The sequence below is a fragment of the Cygnus olor genome, chromosome 15 (genome assembly GCF_009769625.2).
Source record: "Cygnus olor isolate bCygOlo1 chromosome 15, bCygOlo1.pri.v2, whole genome shotgun sequence".
Lineage (NCBI taxonomy): Eukaryota > Metazoa > Chordata > Aves > Anseriformes > Anatidae > Cygnus > Cygnus olor.
The window spans coordinates 9,507,498-9,526,978 of NC_049183.1; the positions used below are offsets into that span (position 1 = coordinate 9,507,498).

Sequence of the window (19,481 nt, forward strand, 5' to 3'; positions counted from 1 at the left end):
ACGGGGCCCGACCGCCCCCAGAGGCGGGACCGCGGCTGCTGAGTCGAGGCGGGATGAGGAGAGGAGAATGGGCCCCTGGCGCTACGGGTGGGTTGGAGAGCCAGCGAGCTCTTCCCCTCAGTGAAAGGCAGCAAACACAGGGGAGGGTGTCGAGAGGATGCAGCCGGTCTCTCTTTAGTTTTCCCAGTGAGAGGAGGGGAGGCAGCGGGCACAAACTGAAGCACAGGAGGTTCCGGCTCAATATGAGGGGGCACTTCTGTACTGTGAGGGTGACAGAGCACTGAGACAGGCTGCCCAGAGAGGTTGTGCAGTCTCCTTCTCTGGAGATATTCGAAATCTGCCTCGATGCCATTCTGCACAATGTGCTCTGAGTGATCCTGCTTGGCAGCAGGTTGGACTGGGTGATCTTCAGAAGTCCCTTCCAACCTCGGCCAGTCTGTGACTCTGTTTCTGTGATTCTGTGAAAAAGGATTTTTTTGCCAAGTCAGTGTGCAATCACCAGGGCAAAAGAAAAAGCTCTGACAGGTTTTATTGGTGGCATACCTGCCTGTCAGCCCCGTATTGTGCTTCGAAACCAGCTAGGAAGAAAGTAGTAAGCCCTGACATGAGGGGTTTCATCTGTAAAAATTGAAATACAAGCCTGGAGTTAATTACACTGTCACTCTCCTCCCCACAGCACCGCCTGGACTGCCAGCAGTGCAAGACGCCGCGCTCCCCCCATGACCTAAGGAAACGCGTGCAATTCAGGTGTGGCAAAGCAAAAGGGAAACTAGGATTTTGAAAATGTTCTCCACCAATTCCATAGCATTTGTGTGTTTCAGCACATAAAGTACATGTAATTAATAAAGGATTTGGAGGTAAGATTGTTGTGTTAAGCTGGTGGAGTACAGTACTTTGTGCTACCTATTAGCGGGCTGGATGGCTGACAGCGTATTGATAGGTTCAGGAGGTTGTTGTCTAATGATAAAATAGGTGCTTAATTGCAGTGCACTTTCATTGGGCAGAAAACAAGTTTGTATCACCAAATGTGCGTGGGGTTTAAGTCCACAGCCTGGCACTGTGTGTGGGAAGAATCCCACTGATTTCTATGGCTGCGAGTATGTATGTATGTAATGTATGTGGAGTTTGTCAAAGAAACAGTTCTGTTGGGATAGGCATAAGAACATAATGTGTGATTTGCAAAACTAAGCAAAGATGTGGTCTGGGCATAATACAGCATAAAAAGAGTGTTACAGATGAGAAGGCACCATTAGGACAAAAACTGTAACAGATCATCAAGTTACTAAGCAAAAGCATGAATGTCTTTCGGTTTCCATGATCTTGTTTGAAAGGTGGTTTAGTTTCTGTTTGGAAACACAAAGAGGGGGCAAGCAAGGCTCTGATCCTGCAAAGACTTGAGTAAGTTACTTTGCTGGGAGACTTTGTGAGATTATTCACATGCTTAAAGTATTTAATAGAAGAGGACTTTTTGAACCATGCTTAAACTGTTGTCAAGCATCTCAGGTTAAACGTGCTGGAAAACGAATACATTTTTCCTCTTCTTTTTCAGTAGATGTCTCTGTGAATGTAGCCTTAAAGATGGTTAGAGTCTGCTTGTATGGCCTGTAAGTGAATGTGTCCCCTTTAAAAAGAAATCTTTTGAACCAGTTCATTCAAATAACCCACAGAGTTGCATAAAACAATGTGTGTGGTGGGTGTGATAATAAGATATAAAGCCCTGTGAATTCAACTCTTCCTGTTTTTTTCCAGATTTCTAACCTAAAGGTTTTCTTCTTGTTATTTGAAAAAGTATAGTTTCTTCTTGTGCTCCTGCAATAGAGCTGATGAGGAAAGATCTTTTACTGCCTACTGAAAGTGAAGTGGTGATTCCTGGAACCTTTTCTTAGGCAGCGTAAATGCATCAGCAGGACTGAAAGCATGACTCACTGTTTTGAATCAAAGTGAAGTTTATCAGCAAAGAAACGTACAAAAGGAGGAGATGGCAGTGGAGTAGTGGCTTGGCACTGTGGTAGTGATGGTTAGTACGGTTTGCAGCTCCGTGGGTCTCAGCTTCCTGATTAACACAAGTGAAATCCCACAGAAGCTAGAGGCTAAGGAAGCGTCGCCATCATCCATTTTCTATTGTGCTTCTGCCACTGTTCTGTCTGGCCTAGTTTTAAACATCCTGAGCAATAGGACTTCCCTGGAGAGGTTTCTATAATAGTAGCATTAGTTTCCTCAGAGTTAGAGTTGTCTCCGGGGCATGGTTCAGGTAGCTGCTTGTGTGCCGGGAACTTTTGGTCATAAGAAAATTAATCTTTTCCCATCTCTCTGCTTTGAACTCTCACTACAGTCTCCAAGTTGCATGGGACTCTGTTGCATCTGATGTGTTTCCTTTGTATAAAGGGAAAAACTGGAAAATGTGTTCATTTTCACTAACCCTTCCTCTGCCCTGCCCTGCAAATGGAGAGGCAAGAGAAAAGGATTTTTCTTCTGGTAGCTCAGTTAACTTGTTTAAAGCTCATTGAAGAGCTTCTCTGCCTTCCTGCATGCAAATCTGCACAGAAACAGATACATTTCGTGGTGAGCCAGGAGCTTCCAATGCAGAGTGGACCGGGTTTCCAGGTCTGATTTGCGTTTGCTTCACTGAGGTCAAATTAATGAAATAATTTGGAATATGTCAGAGTGAAAGCCCCAAAGTAAATGAATGTTAAGATTGCTCTTGTGTTCAGAGGGTAAAAGATGATTTGAGTTGGTTTTTTTTTTTTTGCTTGTTTTTTTTGTCCTTCAAACAACTTCAGACAAATTTTTGGCCTAAATGAAATGATTTTGATTATTCTACTCTCTGACTTCTGTAGTAACAGAACCTCAGACGTAAAGTAACATCAATAAAGCCAATTCAGAAGTAACCACAATGCTTGCTTCTACTTAAAGATGTTTATTTTTAATGTCCTCACTGTTTTATAGCCACTTTCCAAAGGGATGACATTTACATGTATCATCAGGCCTGCAGTGAGAAGGGCAGTGGTCTACTTCTTGGATAACAGCGATAGGAGAAGGGCTCTGGAGTTTTGACTCTCATCTCATAAACAGTCATGTGCTCAATGAGTGATGTTTATTCTTTTCCAAAGAGCAGTTTATTTCTTGCATGACACACTGCATAAGAGGAGCTTATACTTTGCTTTTAAAATTCTAGAGCCACTTGAACTGGGTTAGCTTTATATTTTTCAGAGGAACTGAGTCTCCCTATAAACTCACAAGCAGTGAAGAAAGCTTGAGTGACATGCTAGTCACATATACCACCTTCCTCTCAAGCTGTGGAGCAAGGCAGTGGTGACTTCAGGAGAAACGAGGAGTTGACTCAAGTCATCTGAAAGAACTAAATGTCATATTGTTGGAGGACAGCAGCATGAGTTTTGTTTGGAAGATAGCAAAGGTGAAAATGGAAGACTAATATATGGTCTGTGTGTGAGGGATTAGGAGAGGCAGTGGAAAGGTTGAGAAGTCTCACAAAGGAAGAGAGATTGGCCAAAAAAAGGCAAGGGACATTGGCAAGAAAACTGGTTTATGGCCTGATCAAGGTTTTCTTAGCTGTGTAGCAGTGCCGGAGGGATTCATCTCAGAGCTACTGCAGAACAAATGATACCTGTAAGACTGGCGAGTCTTAGATGATATTTCATTTCATTAGATGCTTGTATATAATTTTGCTGCAATTAAACCCTTTTCTTCAATATTCTCATCTTTTCTTACCGTTAAGCTGCAGAACAATTGAGTCAATTGAATCAAATTTTACTTTGGGGTTAACCGACTGTCTTTCTCAGTAATGTCCTGCAGGTTTCTCCAGGCTCGCAAAGGGAGGAAGGCCTTCTAGCATTCTCATAAGAACCATTAGAAGGAAATGTCATTATGAAAGTTCCTTATAGGGGCCTCATCAGTGCCTCTGAATAGACAGTTTTACAGGAGGGCAGTGAAGATTTGTTCATTTTTAAGGTGAGAAGTTTTTGTTGCGCTGTTGGCCACTGCTAGGGGAAGGCTGTGGGACCAGATCATGAGTATGTCGTGGCTCCTTCAGCTTGTTCTGTTAGTTCACAGCCGGTACCCTCGTACCACTTCCTTCACAGCCGGTTTCGTACCACTGTAGACACCTGCTTATCCTTTGGCTTTGTAGCTCCTTGGAGACCTGAAGGTCTCAAACAGTGGCTGCAATGGAGCTTTGCCAATCTGAGCCATCTGAAAACATGTTTAAAGCTGCTAAATGCTTTTTCCCCCCTAAAATTAAATGTTTATTCCCTGAACTCCCTTTTAGGTTTCAACTGAAAAATCTTACTGTAATTCATTTGAGCACTATTATATTTTCCAAGGGAACAGAAAGTAGCTGTGATAAATGCCTGAACAGGAGATTTAACCTAGCATCTGTTGTTTTAAAGAAGCATTAAAAAACAACAGAGGGTAACCATGTTTTGTTTGGGTTTAATTGGTAGGTGATACACCTGATTTTCCTTTGTATTCTTTTCAGGTCACCCTGAAAATATGGGGCAGAAATGTGCGTTGAGATAAACTCAGTATGACCCGTCCAGCTTGCAGTGGTTATGACAAATTTGTGCTATTTTTGCAACAGTCAGCGTATCGGAGGGGTTTCAGATAAAATTAATCTCCTAGTCACAATATAAATTAGACTCTTTCTGCAAGATAAGGAAGTAAGGAGAATCAATGGTGGTAGATACTATTGCTCTATAGACCTAGAATCCATGCTTGTCTGACGTACTTGTATGATGCTTAACTACAAAGTTAAGGGGCTAATTCGTATGTTTAGCATAAGCATACGCTTAAGTGCTTTGCTGGATTCAGACATAAATAAATCAGGATCGAAATATAACTACTTGACAAATACTTCTAAAGATGGAAGCTAATTTGTCCTCCTCAAGGTGAAAAGAAAACACATGGCATTCACGTCACAGAGATTCTTTGCATTTTTACTATCATTCAACTTTTAAAAATCCCAATTAAATACTCAAATATTTATCTTTTCATTTGGTCTTGAAATGCTGCATGGCTTAACCGTAGAAAAGGTAGCATGCAAACAAACCTAGCAGTGCACTGCTGATAAATAGAGGTGAAACTTATTCTGCTACTTAGCGGAAGTGAATTTCAGCCTGTGAATGCTAAGAAAAAGGGTAAAAGGGTGAATGTAGATCAGATTATCTTGTTTTAAATTAATTATACCTGTTACTTGTACTAATTATTGCAAAATTGATGTATGTCTTTTGAAGAAATATTAGGACTATACTTCAGGATTTGCGATTGACACAGGGTATATCTGGGTTAGCAGCTGATTTTTCTAAGCCTCCTTTTTACTTTCCTGAAAAAAGAAAATGCTGTGAATTACCTTGTCTGTACTAGAATGCAAAAGACATTTCAAATTGAATGCTGGTTACTAGCAGCATAACTAGACATTCATATTCATCTTGCTAAACCCCATTAGACCTTATCTGAGGGTCAGATCACAAAGTTACGTACTTTATTCTGTAGTTTAGGGTTTCGCATGCAAATGACGTGTAGTTCGTCCAGTTAAACTCACCCTCTATATCTCAAGATAACGGTACGATTTTTGTTTAGATTTGGGGCTCTTCTTTGCTTTAAGAGAACATAATCCTTCCCCGTATCTACTTGTTGATGCCTTTGCTTTACTGGAGGGTAATGAGTGCCAGCCAAATCAATGCTCCTCTTCATGAGAGCAGGGAGTGTTTTCTATACAGAGCCGTCGTCACTGGCTGCTAATGAGGAGCCTACAGAGCCCGTCTTGTCAGAAGTTGCGGCTGCCGTTCGCGTGCTTGTCACAGGCATGCACAGAGGCGAGCCGTGCAGCTGTGGGAGCTTGGACGGCGAAGGCAGCTCTTCCACTGGGGCTTCTTTCTGAGCGCCTGGCAGAGCTGAGGGAACGTCTTGCAGAGATGCCTTCATTTTCCATGGGGAGGACCGGGAGGCACGAAGGAGTGCAGCTCCATGGACAAAAGGCTGATGCATACTCTGATCTTTTGGCCGATTAAATAGATTGCAGGGCCCCTCGTTAACTTCTGCCCGTCTACCAACTGAGCAGCCAGCCTGAGCAGAATAAGATTACTTTCTCATTTTACATAAGGCTTTCATATGCTATACCCCCTAGTAATTAACTGGATTAAAGGGTCTGGCTGCCTTGAACTCTTTTCTTGTCTGATGCACTTTGAATTAGATGTAACTATTACAAAAGGTATCAGAAGCAAAATCCTTTTTTTTTTTTTTCTCACTTTCTAGGTATAGTGGGTATTTTGAGGTATCACACTTAGCAAACACTGCAAACTTTCTGCAGGTGGATGCTCTAAGTGCCATAAAAACCCCTGTCTACCTGGCTTTATTTCCTTGATGTAAAGGTTCTTATTTTAAATTTTCAGCAAGAGTAATTTGTCTGTCAGTGGACATGCATTTTCCTGCTTTGGGCTTTTCATATTTATTTATTTGTTCTAGATAGAGTTAGTGCTTATTAAAAAATTAGTGCTATGAAAAACCCTAATGAGCTTTGTATCCAGTCTTACCTTCATGTAGTTCCACTGACTGTGCCTCAGTTTCTTTTGATTTACCTTGAGGCATAAAAGCAGAATCAGGCTCAGTTTAGCCAAAGATTTACTGTAATCCACAAAGCCAGTGAGAGCGGAAAAAGAAAGAAGCTCTACATAATCAGAAATCAAATAATGCGGTCTCCCTACATCTCTGGTTGGTCGCTTGCTGGTGATATCAAACGCATGTACAAGCCTACACTAGAGGCACAACGAGCAGTTGCCTAGGGGAAGAGCAACAAGACCAGTAGTGTGTCTGAGCCCTGAACCTAGAATTGGTTTTGATTAAATTCATGTCATTTTACAGACAGGTGCAGTGCTTTGATATCCTTATGTTTATTCTGCAACTCACCTACCTCAGTCTAGAGCAGGAGGAAAAGATGTTGGAACATATCGCTGAGTAAAAAAAAAAAAAAAAAAGAAAACAGAAAATTGAACTTGTCAGTATTCCAGGGAGAGTGATGTAACTGCAAAGTAAGTGTTGCAGTTCAACTCACCAGGGACAATCAAGCGATTCTCTGGGCATGGTGGCAGAGCTGCAGTAAGCCTATCTGTTACGTGGGGACCAGTTTCATTAGCTTCAGTAAAATTGCTTCACTGAGTAGGATGAGTGGGATCTGGCTTTTAGAAAACTGCAGAGAATGTTATTGCAGCGTTCTCAGATTTTTTCCCCTGTTTAAATTGGCTCATCAGGCCTTGCAAAAATCCCTGTAGGTTTGAACAAAAAATGATTTGCAGTTTCCTAGAGGCCGACAACTGTTTCTTCTCTAATCAGATATTGCCCTGAAGGGAGATTTGGTCTCCCTGTGGATCAGGCAGCGATAATCCAAAGTTACTTACATGAGGCCAAATCCTGCTTGCCAGCACGTTTAGAAGAGGGTTTAGCACTTTGCTTTACATCTTAGTCCACAGTGGCTCTGGATGATATACGGAGTGTGGTAAGATTACATGGCAAAAGTGGCTGTCCTTGATGATATTAGTGCTTGGGCACACTTTTGACAAAGACATATGGCAGTGATTTTCCTACCTTGAACTTGAAAGAGAAGTCAGGATTTAATTTTATGTCAGCACCCGGAGGCTCTTTATTTCTTGCCTTTGCTCTTTATTGCTCCCACACTGCAAAAACATACACCAGACTGAAGTCTCTAATAATACAGTCCATGGAAATCACAAATGCAAGGTCACACATTGCTTTCTATTGGCCCCTGAAGTCCAACTTGGGCACTGCTATAAAAGCAGGGACTCTTCTGCCATTGACTCTTCTCTCTCCCACTGCTCTTGGCCTGGGAACACTAGAGCACTTACTAGACTACAGAGCTTTTCTTCCAGATACTTGACAAATGGAATGGTATCTTCCAAAGGGGCCACTGATCTTTACCTGGAGTCTGTGGAAGTCATCAATGGTCAACATTTCCAGTGAAATAGCAAATAGTCATGTGCCTGCTCCTGAAGGTTGATGTGCAAGGGCTTTGTTCGGACCAATGGCAGAATTAAATTCCAAAGTCAGCCTTAAATTTATTTTTTTGTCAGTGGAGTTGGGTTTATGTGAGAGGGGAAAGGAAAGCAAGCAGCAGGACTTCATCCCTTTTCCCCTGGTTGTACTGACTGGTGCTCCTGGGCCAGATAATGCAGGTGGCTCCCTTGGTAGCTCTGTCAAGTTCCTGGGGAATCACGCAAACATTGGAGTGCTGCACCTACAGCCATGGGTTGGATACTTACTGTTTAGTCTTTGAATGAACATGCATATTTCTGAACGTTACTTCTCTTGCACAATACTCATGGTAGATTTTAAAAGATACTTCAGATCAGACAGCTGAGCGTTTCCTCCTTTTCAGGGGTTTGTTCTGCCTTGTGATGGCTGTACAATGACGGATGAAAAAAGCATTTGTTTTTCAGTTTGAGGTAGCTAATGGATTTCAAAGCTATTTGCTATTGTAATTTTTATGCCTAATTGTTTTCTCTCTGTAACCATATGCCTTCACTTCTAGGATTTACTCTTACATTCCCATGTAGTTAGATTGATGCAGATTCTGTGCACTTCCACAAAATGACTCTCTGTTCAATAGCAATCAGGGATGCAGACAGGAAAGACAGAGGCTGCAAGAAGATGATTTTCTTCTGCCACTTGAAATGTAATTTCTAACCTGCTTTCGGAAAAAATGACACCCTAAACTCAGAAAGTGGGTATCATACCATTTTATGTGGTAATCTTTTAAAACCTGGCAGCTGACTAATGAAGCAGACAGACAAGCCGTACATAAGTCAGATTTCTGACTGCTTTACAAAGGTGTTTTTTGCACCGGCACCAGTTTATAACCAATGCACTTTTTGAAAGATGTGGTATGGCAGGTAGGGAGGTTCTTGTAGGTCGGCACCACATCTAACACTAGAGTCGTATCTAGTTTCCGTAAATATTGATTTCTCTTTAAACAGGTTGACTTTAACTTGTTTTTAATTAGTAATGGCAGATGTTCAGCTGGAAGAACAGCTAGGGATCATTATTCTAATAATGTCCTATTAGCTTTTAAACTTTCCTCTTAATGTAAATCTGTAATTAGAGTGCTCTGCCTATCTGCTGTATCCTACTTCAAATTCTATCTGTAAGCCAATATACCGGGATGCCCAAAAGCTGCAGGGATTGTAAATTGTGCCTTATGACTCTGTGTTTCGGGTAATTGCACTCTGAGGACAAAGCGGAGTAAAGCAGCAGAGCTGCGGAAGCGGTCCCCACCTTCTCCGAATACCATAGGAAGGATATCCCGTAGTGATTCGGAAAGCTGCTCCAACTGCAACAGCAGCCCCAAGCAGATCAGGTGCAGAATAGCCATTGAATTAGAAGAATTGATGGGGGTGTCCCCTGCAGCCCTGTGAGCTCCCCCTTTCCAGGAGAAGCTGGTGGCAAGGGCAAGGCTGGGGCTGGGGTAACCCTCTGTGCCAGCAGGGCAGGGGGGTGGCCCATTGGGGGAGGATCTGCGAGGATTAAGGCAGCTTCATGTGGATCCCTGGCTATGTGACTGGAATAACGTGGGGTGGGTATCTGAGGCGGCTTTCCCTCTGCTGGAGGCCTTTGGCTCTGTGTATTTAGATGCAGGTTTTCCCCCTAAGTTGCTGTTTCCCCTTCTCACACATGTTCACGGCTCTGTTCCAACACAAGGCCCTGTCTTGGCACTTCCTTCAACTGATTTTGTATCTGTGTAACTCTGCTGAGTCTCACCACACCATTCCAGCCCCATCCTGCTATAAACCAGCAGTGAATCCAGCATGAGATGTCTGTCAGTGCATGTGTGTAGAATTTAGCTGGTTTGGTTGTTTTATCCTTGTAACATGTCTCTTACAAACAAAAAACCAACCTGTTTTATTCACTGCCCTCTGGTGGCATACTCACTTTTCCTCATATTAATCCTCCTCATGTACAAATATATCATCCATTTCATCTGCTGGTCCCAAAGGAGGAGTTAATAGCATTATTTGCACATGGCAAATGTGCAACAGAAAAACAGATGCGCAGACCTTATTAGTTGCCTACAGCAACATCAGCAATGTCCAGACCTTTGATGGCCCCCGGGGATTCAGGAACAGATCAGCAGTCCCGACTCCCACCCCATCTACCGTGAGAGGTGCTCTTCAGTGTGTTATTCCCGAAACCCCAGTCCCATTCACATTCTCAGTTGGTATAGAAAGTGCTAGTTCTTGCCATCAGATAGGAGGGCACATGTGATTGTGTCTATATATTTGATGTTTTCCTCAGGGATGTAGTGTCGTTAAACTCCTTCAGTATCGAGCCTTAATCATATACCCCACTGAAATAAAATGACATTCTAAAAAGCTCGCTCCAACTTTCCAGCCTTCTGGAGTCAAGCCCGGAGTGGCATAAATCTGCCACGCTGTCTAGAAAAGACTACTTTCTAGTCCAGCAGTTACACAACCCTGTTGACTCGTCTGCAAAGATTTCCTTCCTTGCTGTCTCCCCAGCCTGATGACCGTATCTTTCTTTTCTCTTCCTGAGGGCACAGCGCTTAGTTACCGGTTCGATTTAAAATAAATAAATCACGCTCTAATATATCCATCAGACTCTTCTGGATCACATCTGAGAGGTCGTTCCATCCTTACCTGACACGTTGAGCCTGCTGACCTGCTTCCCTGTCCTGCAGCCTTCACACCGGCAGTGTCCGCCTGTACTGAGGAGGTCTCTGCACAAATGGAGTTAACAGGCAGCAAATACCATACCGCTGTGAGACAAGAATCAGATTCCGTATCTACCTCTGCGTTACTTTTCGAGGACAAAGTTACCTGACGCTTTTGAAAGCCACCAGGGCAGCTGGCAGTGCTAGCCTACAGGTTGCCATACTGATATGTCCAGTTTCATTCCCTTAAATTCATGTCCTGCTCTCCCTCCGGACACCACGCAGTCTTACTTGAGGACTGCCCCGTGTGTTCACCTCTTGCTGTTTCAGGGAAGAAGGTATTAGGGATCTTTTTTAATTACTTTGTATTTCTCGGTGTTTAACTTCATTCTTTCATTCAGGCTGTACTTGAAGCATATCCGGCCTGATGTGACTAAGCTGTTGACTCACTTCTTTTATGGCTGTAATAAAACTAGATCTAATGACCAGTGTCTGGATATCAACCACCAGCAGCATTTGCAAAAAAATCCAGGTTGTTCCTTCTCAAGGTTCTGTGTCCTGGTATAACATTCATTTAATTTAAAATGCCTAGTGAGCATGGCCTGGTTGTAATCACATTTTTGTCTTCTTTTCTAGAGATTCTCTGCCTGGCGTTAGCATTATCCCAAACCCTCCAGTTCGGAAAGTTTTAAATAACATTCTTTTGGAATCTGTCCCTGCAACCATTAGCACTGGTAATTGCACTCAAGGACTTAATGTAGACAAATAATATTGCATGAGGCTCTAGGGATTTGATAATTTTAGGAATTAGCATCTTGCCTCAGTGTTACCATCCATCTGGTGTAATTTGGGTGCATCTCAGCCCCTGATGTCATCTCAGGTGGGCATCTCCTGTGATTCCAACACGTCTGTGCCATGCAGTGTTGAGGAAGGGCAGGCTTGTAGTTTTTGCTAGAAGCAAAACCCCACAGCATGTTCCCCAGATGTAAGGAAGGCTTCAGTGAGCATCCGCATGAGAATGTGGCCCTTGCACTTCTGCTCACGTGTTTGCTGAGCACAAGATGAATTTCATGCACAGGAATGTGGCACGAGAGAATCCATTTGCTCACTCTAAATCCGTGGTAGTTTCCTTGACGGTGGCAAAACAGTGGACTATTAAAAATAATACAGAACATAGAAGGGAAGGAGAATCGGGGACCTGGAATTGGTTCCCTGGAGCCTCCACTATCTGCTGTACCAAGGAAAGCCCGCAGTAATTCTACCCAGACAGCCCGGACTCAGAGAAATGATAGGTTTTAGCCCTAGGACATCTGCAATTGCAAAGCTTCCAAATTGAGATTGTATCGCAATATTTGATGCTGGAGTCATTCAATTACATAAGGTTCTCAGTTTCATTTTAAAGAAAAGATAAGTTTCTGTACTGCACAGCAGCAAAGATTAGCTTGCACAGATCAGCTGAGGGGCCAGGAGAAGCTCGTCGTCCAGAGACTGAGCAGTCCTGCAGTTATTGTTTAACATCTCATGGTTTTAGAATCTATCACACGACAGAACCAGTCTCATAATGGGAAGTTGCTTTCAGTGAATACTAAGTTGTGTTTTTTGTTTGTTTGGTTGGTTGGTTGGTTTGGTTTTTCTTTTTTTTTTTTTTTTAAGCCCCAAGCCCAACAACTGCAGTTTCAGCAGATCCGAAGCTCTCTGTGAATTCACAAGATATTCAGCAAACACTTTGGGAGTGAAACTGGGAACATTTGCTTTGGAGAAGCTGAATTATTTTTCTCAAGCATCCTAGCTTTTGCCTTGATATGGGGTTTGCATTCCAGAATCAAGCTGTTATTTAAAAAGTAAATTAAACAAAGAAGATAATGAAACAATAGGGGATGATTAAAAAAAAAAAGGAAGGTGCAGAAGTTTTGATTTTCAAATTGTGCACCCATTGTATGCACAACTCTTAATTTGGAGATCTGTCTGGCAAGTTCTTGGTCTGTTGGGGATGAACACTGCAGGGAAAGCTGCCCTGGAAAAAACAGATTAAGACTGGGCCTTGAACTCACTTAACTGGCTTGTGCCCTTAGTACCAGTGGAAAAATCCAGTTTTTCTCAGAGTCCGCCCTCCTCTTTCCTAAAGAAAGCAGCTGGTGGGGCATGTGTACGTGTACAAGTGTTGCATGCAATTTCCTTTGCTTCAGTTTTCTTATCTTGGCACTGGGTTCACCCGAATGCCTCACCTTTCAAGGTCAGCAGGGAATTAAATACACATAAAAACCCTGGTTCAAAAGGATTTTTAAGGTTCTGAGGAAACTGAGAAACTCGAGAGCACTGAAGTGCTGTGCTGAGCCCAGCAGTGCTGCCCGGGAATTTGGCTCCTCTGGCTTCTTCTCATGAGCTTTCCCTCGTGTTGTCATCCCTGCAGACATTGCTGGGGTTGTGTGGAGGGCTGGGGGCCAGGAGCAGCACTGGAGCCCCCTTTCCCCTTCCTGCAGCATGGCCAGTGCTCCTTGTGAGGTGGCAGGGAACGGACCTCGTCCCCCTGCGGCTCCGCCATCACCACCACCATGGTGGTGGTCGCCTTGGCTGATGTGGCCAGCTGATGGAGGAGGTAACAGCCGTGGTACCAGCTGCGTGGGTGAGAAAAGCCTTTCCTCTTGTTTTCACCATGACTGTGTAGAATGGAAGATCTCTGGGGTGGGGATGGCTGGCTCTCTTTCTGTATGGACTTCAGACCTCCTGGGCATTCCCTGGTGGCATCACTCATATTAACAAGGCAGCGGGCACATTTCCTGTGCCAGTACCAGTACTTATTGCTGTAACTCTTGTCCAGGCTTGCAGGAACCATCAGACCCCAGAGGAAACTATCCATATACTAAACCTATTTGGAGAAGGATGCTTATCCTGTATCTGCATTATTTCATGTGAAGTTCAACCTCTGAGATTCAATAAAGGAGCCAGAGAGGCAAACAGCCTCTTGGAAGTTTGGGAGAGAGTACAGCACCCTGGTTTCCTCTGATAAAAGTGAGTGATGATCCCCATGGAGCCATTTGAGCACCATCGGATGCACAAAGGTGTGCTTTCTGCACACCTGGGCTTCCTTGGGTTCCCCTGGGTGCACTGAGGGTGGCCGTGGACCCTGCCCGAGCCTTCCTGCAGCCAGCATTGCCCCCGGGGGGGGCTCAGTCCCGTGTGGCTGCTGGTGGGCATTCGGCCAGGGAAAGCCACGGGTCTTGTTGTGCTGCTGCAGCTCTCACAGGGACCCAATTTCGTGAAAAAGAACAGACTTTTACGTGTAGCCCAGTGAGGAGTTTTTATGCTCAGCTGTAAGAGCAGCACTGGCTTTTGATAAGTGGTTGAGTGGTTTTAAACAATGAAAAATTAAAACAATCATTCAATTAAATGTGAGCACATGCCCTGAAGTGAACTGGTGTGGCTAACTTTACAGTTTTATTGATGATAAGGCTTGAAAGTATTTGATCATTCTTATTTCATGACTCTCTTGCTTAATATTATCCTTTTTTATAGCTGAGGTGGTTTTAAAACCTGAAATAAATTTTTGCAGCAGCAATACATTTTCTGAAAAAAAAAATATAAATGCAAATCTCCAGGAACAGATTGTTTAGTATCCCCTAAGCCAGAGGGGGTCTTACTCCATTTCTACATAGAGCAAGATTCTAAAAGATATTTAGGTGTCTACAGAGCAGACTGACAGTTGGGATTTTCAGAATCACTTAGGCAACAGCCCCCATGAGTGTGTTTTGAGGACTGGCTCTTATTTCACGCAGAGACCCCATCACCAAAGGAGTCACAGGGCCTTTGCTCCCTTGGGGAGGGAGCTGCTCTGTCCCTGCTCCTGCATGGACCAGCATGGTGTGACAGCAGAACCACGGTGAAAGAGAAAGGCCCCCTTTTTAGAAATAAATGTTTTATTTGCCTACTCCTTTACAAAAAATGAAAACTTGCCCCTTAGCTGCCTTCATCCCCAGCTCCCCCTTAAATGTCCTAGACAAATTGATACCTAGATATTTTTGAAGGTCTGGCTTTATTATTTTATTCCGTTTTTAAACTCTGTGAGCTCTCTGAGCTAAAGGAAAGTCCTGGGAAGAAGCCCCAGTTTGGGGATCCTTCGTGTCCCTGCGTTCAGGGCAGGGGAGAAGCTTGCTGTGCCCTGTGCTGTGCCCCGTGTGCTGGAAATAGCCACGTCAGGTTCAGGATGCCCAGCGCATCAAGGATACACGGGGCTGTGTCTGAAGGGTCAGAGAGCAGCTGGCTGGCCTCATCACTGCCAAAGCGGGACAGTAATGAGGTGGCTTTTCTTAACGGCAGCTTGTCCTGTCACTGGATATGACCCTTGGCTTACATCTGGTCCATAACATCATTTTCAGTAGCATTTTGTCCTCGTTTCTGTATTTACTGTACTGTTTCTGCTGCATTTCTGAAGGAACCAGGCGGTCGCTTCACCCCTCTTGCAAATGAAGAAGGTGGTGCAAGTACTGAAAAGCAGAAAGAGTGCAAATAATGACTTCCTTGGAAAGGTGAAGCGTGGTTTACCTCATTACAGTAAACTAATTAAAGCTGGACTCAAATCTTGTCCTTGGGGCTGTGCATTGACACCTGGTGATAATACGGCTAAGTACACATAAGTCAATGGGAAATAAAAGTCCCTATTTGTGTTAATATGGCAGAATGAGCTCTATGCCTTCCTTTTGGGTTTCTCAGATCTGGCTATTAACAATTTTGAGGGAAAACAATGTTCTAATGCTTCTACCTGACCTTTCACAGTAGCACATGGCAGCGGGGTGGTGGTGTGGAGTCAGGAAGGAAATTCACAGATCTGGACCAGAATTTAGTGTTCTGGAGGCAAAGCCTGCAAAGATCCTGCCTGCTAAAAGCCAGCTCTGGCTTTATTTCTCTTTGAAGCTACCTCAAATCCCAAAGTGCTCTGCACTGCTTCCTCAAGCCAAATTGATTTCCCCATGTCTTGGTTTTGTGCCTTCTTTTCGTAAATCCAATCCCCCAAAGATGCTGAAGATGCTTCAACAAGTTCCCTGCACAGGCTGCACCCCTCTCCTTGGGCAGCAATTGCTCCTCACATCTCCTTCTCTCTTGTCTTTTGATTTCAGCAGAGCTGTGTTTTGTGTTGAACTAGCCCCTAATTATCTGTATGTCCATGCTGTTCATTCTTGGCTTTGGATCCCAAAGGGATGCTCTAATCTGGGCTGCTGTGGTGCTTTTACCTTGCTGGGCAGCTGAACTCCACCGCATGCGCTCTCTCACTCCCCCTCCTCAGAAGAATTGTTGGAGAAGAAAGTATGCTGGAAAGAAAAAAAAGGCTCATGGGTTGAGATAAGGATAAATTAATTAAAGGGAAAAGGAGGGGGGAAAAAACAAGCTAAGGCCGCATGGAAGCACAGAGGGTGGAAAAAGAAATTACTCTCTACTTCTCTGAGTAATTTCTACTTCCCCAACTCACCTGTCTGTGCAAGCGTTGGAAAATAAATGAGATCAAGAACACCAGCGAGGCCAGCCAGCAGGTTGCATTTCTGAGAACTGCAAGGAGCATGAAACTCAGTTCCAGTCTGAGCAGAAGGAGCTGCCTGAGAAGCTCTTGCATGCCCAGAAGTGTCATTTTAAAGATACTGCCGATATTACTGGCTTCTTAGCCATGCCTCTGCTTAGCAACTGCACATTGAAATGTCCATAAACCATGTGTTAGGTTGAAAGAGGAGAAGCAGAGAGAACTTCAAAGTGGGAGGCATCAGTTTGAAAACCCCATGAGAAGGACAATGTGGGCTGCTCCACTCGTCTAGGGCCAGACTATCAACCCAGCAGCGGTTTCTCACAGATAAACTGGCTTCTTAACAGAGGGAAGAGACAAATCCACCTCCCCATCAGGCTGCGAAACATTTGCTGGGCTAGTCCATGGTGGCTCTGGCACTGCTGCTGTCCCTGGCATGGTGTCAGCTGTGGCTCTGAAAAGCTGGCATAGCTGATGGCAGACGCTGGCCAGCTCTGATCCGTGCCAAGCGAGGAGAAATTTAGCCAATAATTAACCAAAAATTAAGCATAGTGTTAGGGGCTGACTGTTGTTTCATTACAGAGCACCAGGGCATCCCTCGCTTTGTCCACCAGATGTATTCCAAGGGGTCTGTTCTGCAGTGGTAACTCCTCAGGTACCGTTTGTCATAGCAGCCCATGATAAAATCACAGAGACATGAAGAATGTCATCCTGAACGGCTGTGTTTGGGGAGTTATATGGGAACATTTCTTAACATCATTTGGGATCCCATCCTGCCAGGAACTGAAACGCTCCCCTAAGGCAAAATGAAAAAGTCAACATGAAGTGTGGAGTCTGAACTTAAATACTCTAATTTGGTTTTGAACCCATAAACTCATCCTTTGAACACATCAGTCAGGACTGTGATTTTGAGAGACCATTATTCAGGGTAAAACCGCTCAGCACATTCAGGTAGGAGCACTTTGTTTAAAGAATTCTTTCAGAGATGCGTGAAGTGGAGGAATACCTGCAGTCTCTGCTAAGTGGTGCGGGACATTGTTCGTGATAGGTCTAAGAGGTTGTGTGTTGTCTATGTTAAGTTACTTCTCAAAGGCTTTTAAAATGAAGGACTGTATATTAAAGAAGAAATGTCTGTGGAACTTGTTCAATGACAAAAGCTACATCTATAAGGCAGAAGTGTGCCTTCATCCCAGCAAAGGCTGTCAGAAAGGGTAGCAGTACTTAGAAATTATGTCACGGTCAATTGGAAGCTTCTGAAATACTGTGTGAGGAGATTGGGTGGTAAAAAAGAAAAACTGCCAAATGGCAGACAGTGAAAAATTAAGGTGAAGGAAAGGTGTGCAACGCAGAGTGCGAGTGTGAGCCAGCGCTTTTTTTCCAAATAGAAAGACTGCAGTTAAACAAAATTAGGAAACATCACTTGTCTGAGTCAGAAGGTGAGAAGGCTGTAAGAAGAAATCCTTTCAAAATGCTTAAAAACCACAAGGGAATGTAAATCCAACTTGAGATTTACAAGCTCAGAGACACTGTTTTGGGCTCATATTTTTGTGAATGTCTCTGTACATATTTTCATGGTGTCCCATGCGTTTTTCCCCTTTTTTGGAATAGTGGCACTGATTTCTGTGCTAAGCAGAACAGATTTTAAAGAATCTTTCAGTGAATGAGAAGCTATAAAAGTCTACTTGTTGCCACAGAGTTTGTAGTTACTAGGAATAAGTCCACATGAGAAGTCGTTCTCTGGCTTAAGTGTATGGGAATTTTCCAGAAATCTAGATTAGTAGTTTTTCTTTAGTTCGGAATTGACCATACTGAAGATCAGTCTGTGTCCGTACATGATCGCAGCTGTTCTGAAAAAAAGTTCTTTAACAATAAAAGAAATGTTTCTGCAGGAGGGAGCGCCGTGTTGGCTTGTGGGGAGTTAGAGGACAACCTTAAGTCCCAGCCCTTTCCCATCCCCGTGATGCATTGTATGCAATTAACGGGAGTGATGAAGAGACTGGAGGCAGAATCCTCCCAAGCAGAGTGTAAGGTGAAATGGTCTCTGTGTACTTATTGAATCTAATAATTTACATCTCATTGAATCCAATCAAGTTAGCAGTTCATCACATTAAGATTGCATTAAGTCGGCTGTCTCCAGCTAGGCTGAATTACTGCTGGAAGGGACCCTACAGCTCCGTGGTTGGGGCCTTTCTATTCCCCAGGTAAAGGGTCCAACTTGGCTGGGACACGTACGGCCTTTGCAGTAGCCAGCGTACTTGACCCAGCTCCAAGCTGTGTTTGCTAGCAGTGGCAGAAAGCTGTGGACCATTGAAAAGAGACAGCCCCACACTTGCCTCTTGTTTACCCTCAGACACTGAAATGTCACTGGGATCAGCAGGGTTGCTTCTCATTTTTGTCCTTAGAGCTGATTATTGATCAAGTCTGGTAATGTGGCTTTATGACAGTAGGCTCTTGTTAGCCGGGCCTGTAGGTGGATAACAGCCGTAGCACTTGTGTAATGCCACTTTTTCTTCACGTATTGAAAATACAAAGTTATAAGTTTGTTACTGGAATATTTTGAAATTCAAAACCTTAAGCTGTTCAATGGTAATCAGAAGAAAAAACAAACAACAAGGTGTCCAGTTTAGTATTGATTAAGATGTGGCCTACTGCTCACAGAAACCTACAGCGGAAGTGAGGGACAGGGTTAATCTCAATGCTGAGATTTGGAAATTATAAAACGAGGTTATAATATCCCCAAAATACCTAATATTTTCATAACTAACATAAAAAAAAAACAACAAACACAAAGGAAGACTATAGTTATGAGGCAGCTAGTTCCTCTGTACAGTTTACAGGTGTAAAGACAAGTGTTTTCACTGGAAGTAGGCTTTTAAATAGCAGATTGCAGCTGCTCGTTGCCCAACAGCATGAAGTCTGTTGGGCTGATTCCCTGTTCCCTCTCAGCTCAGCCATTTTCCCACTGCTTTGCAGCCCACTTGCGTTCTCCTCAGCAGTGCAGAGAAGGGTTTTTTGTATTTTTTTAAACAGCTTGTGGGCAATTGATCTAAGATTACTAGTATCCTGCAAATTGCTTGTCATTATTTAAACATCAGATTGAGATTTTTTGCACTAGGCCCTGGGCCAAATAAATAGGGTTTCGCTGGAAAATGGGTTTCTAATACTAATGTGAACATGAGCTGAGGAGAGGGGAAGGCCTTCATCTCCCTGCCCATATCTCATTACAGCTCACCCCAGTGCAACAGCTTGGGAGCCATCAGGAAAGACGGCTCAATTCCTATC

The 19,481-nt window shown here is 43.7% G+C and overlaps 1 protein-coding gene across 1 annotated transcript in view; it reads left to right on the forward strand.

Moving 5' to 3' along the window:
- The first annotated feature begins 6 nt into the window (after positions 1-6).
- LOC121078511 (acyl-coenzyme A synthetase ACSM4, mitochondrial-like) overlaps positions 7-19,481 on the forward strand; it is a 122,835-nt gene continuing 103,360 nt past the window's right edge. Inside the window, 2 exon segments of the mRNA XM_040574777.1 lie at positions 7-87; positions 677-747. The gene's annotated coding sequence lies outside the window, so the exon portion shown is untranslated.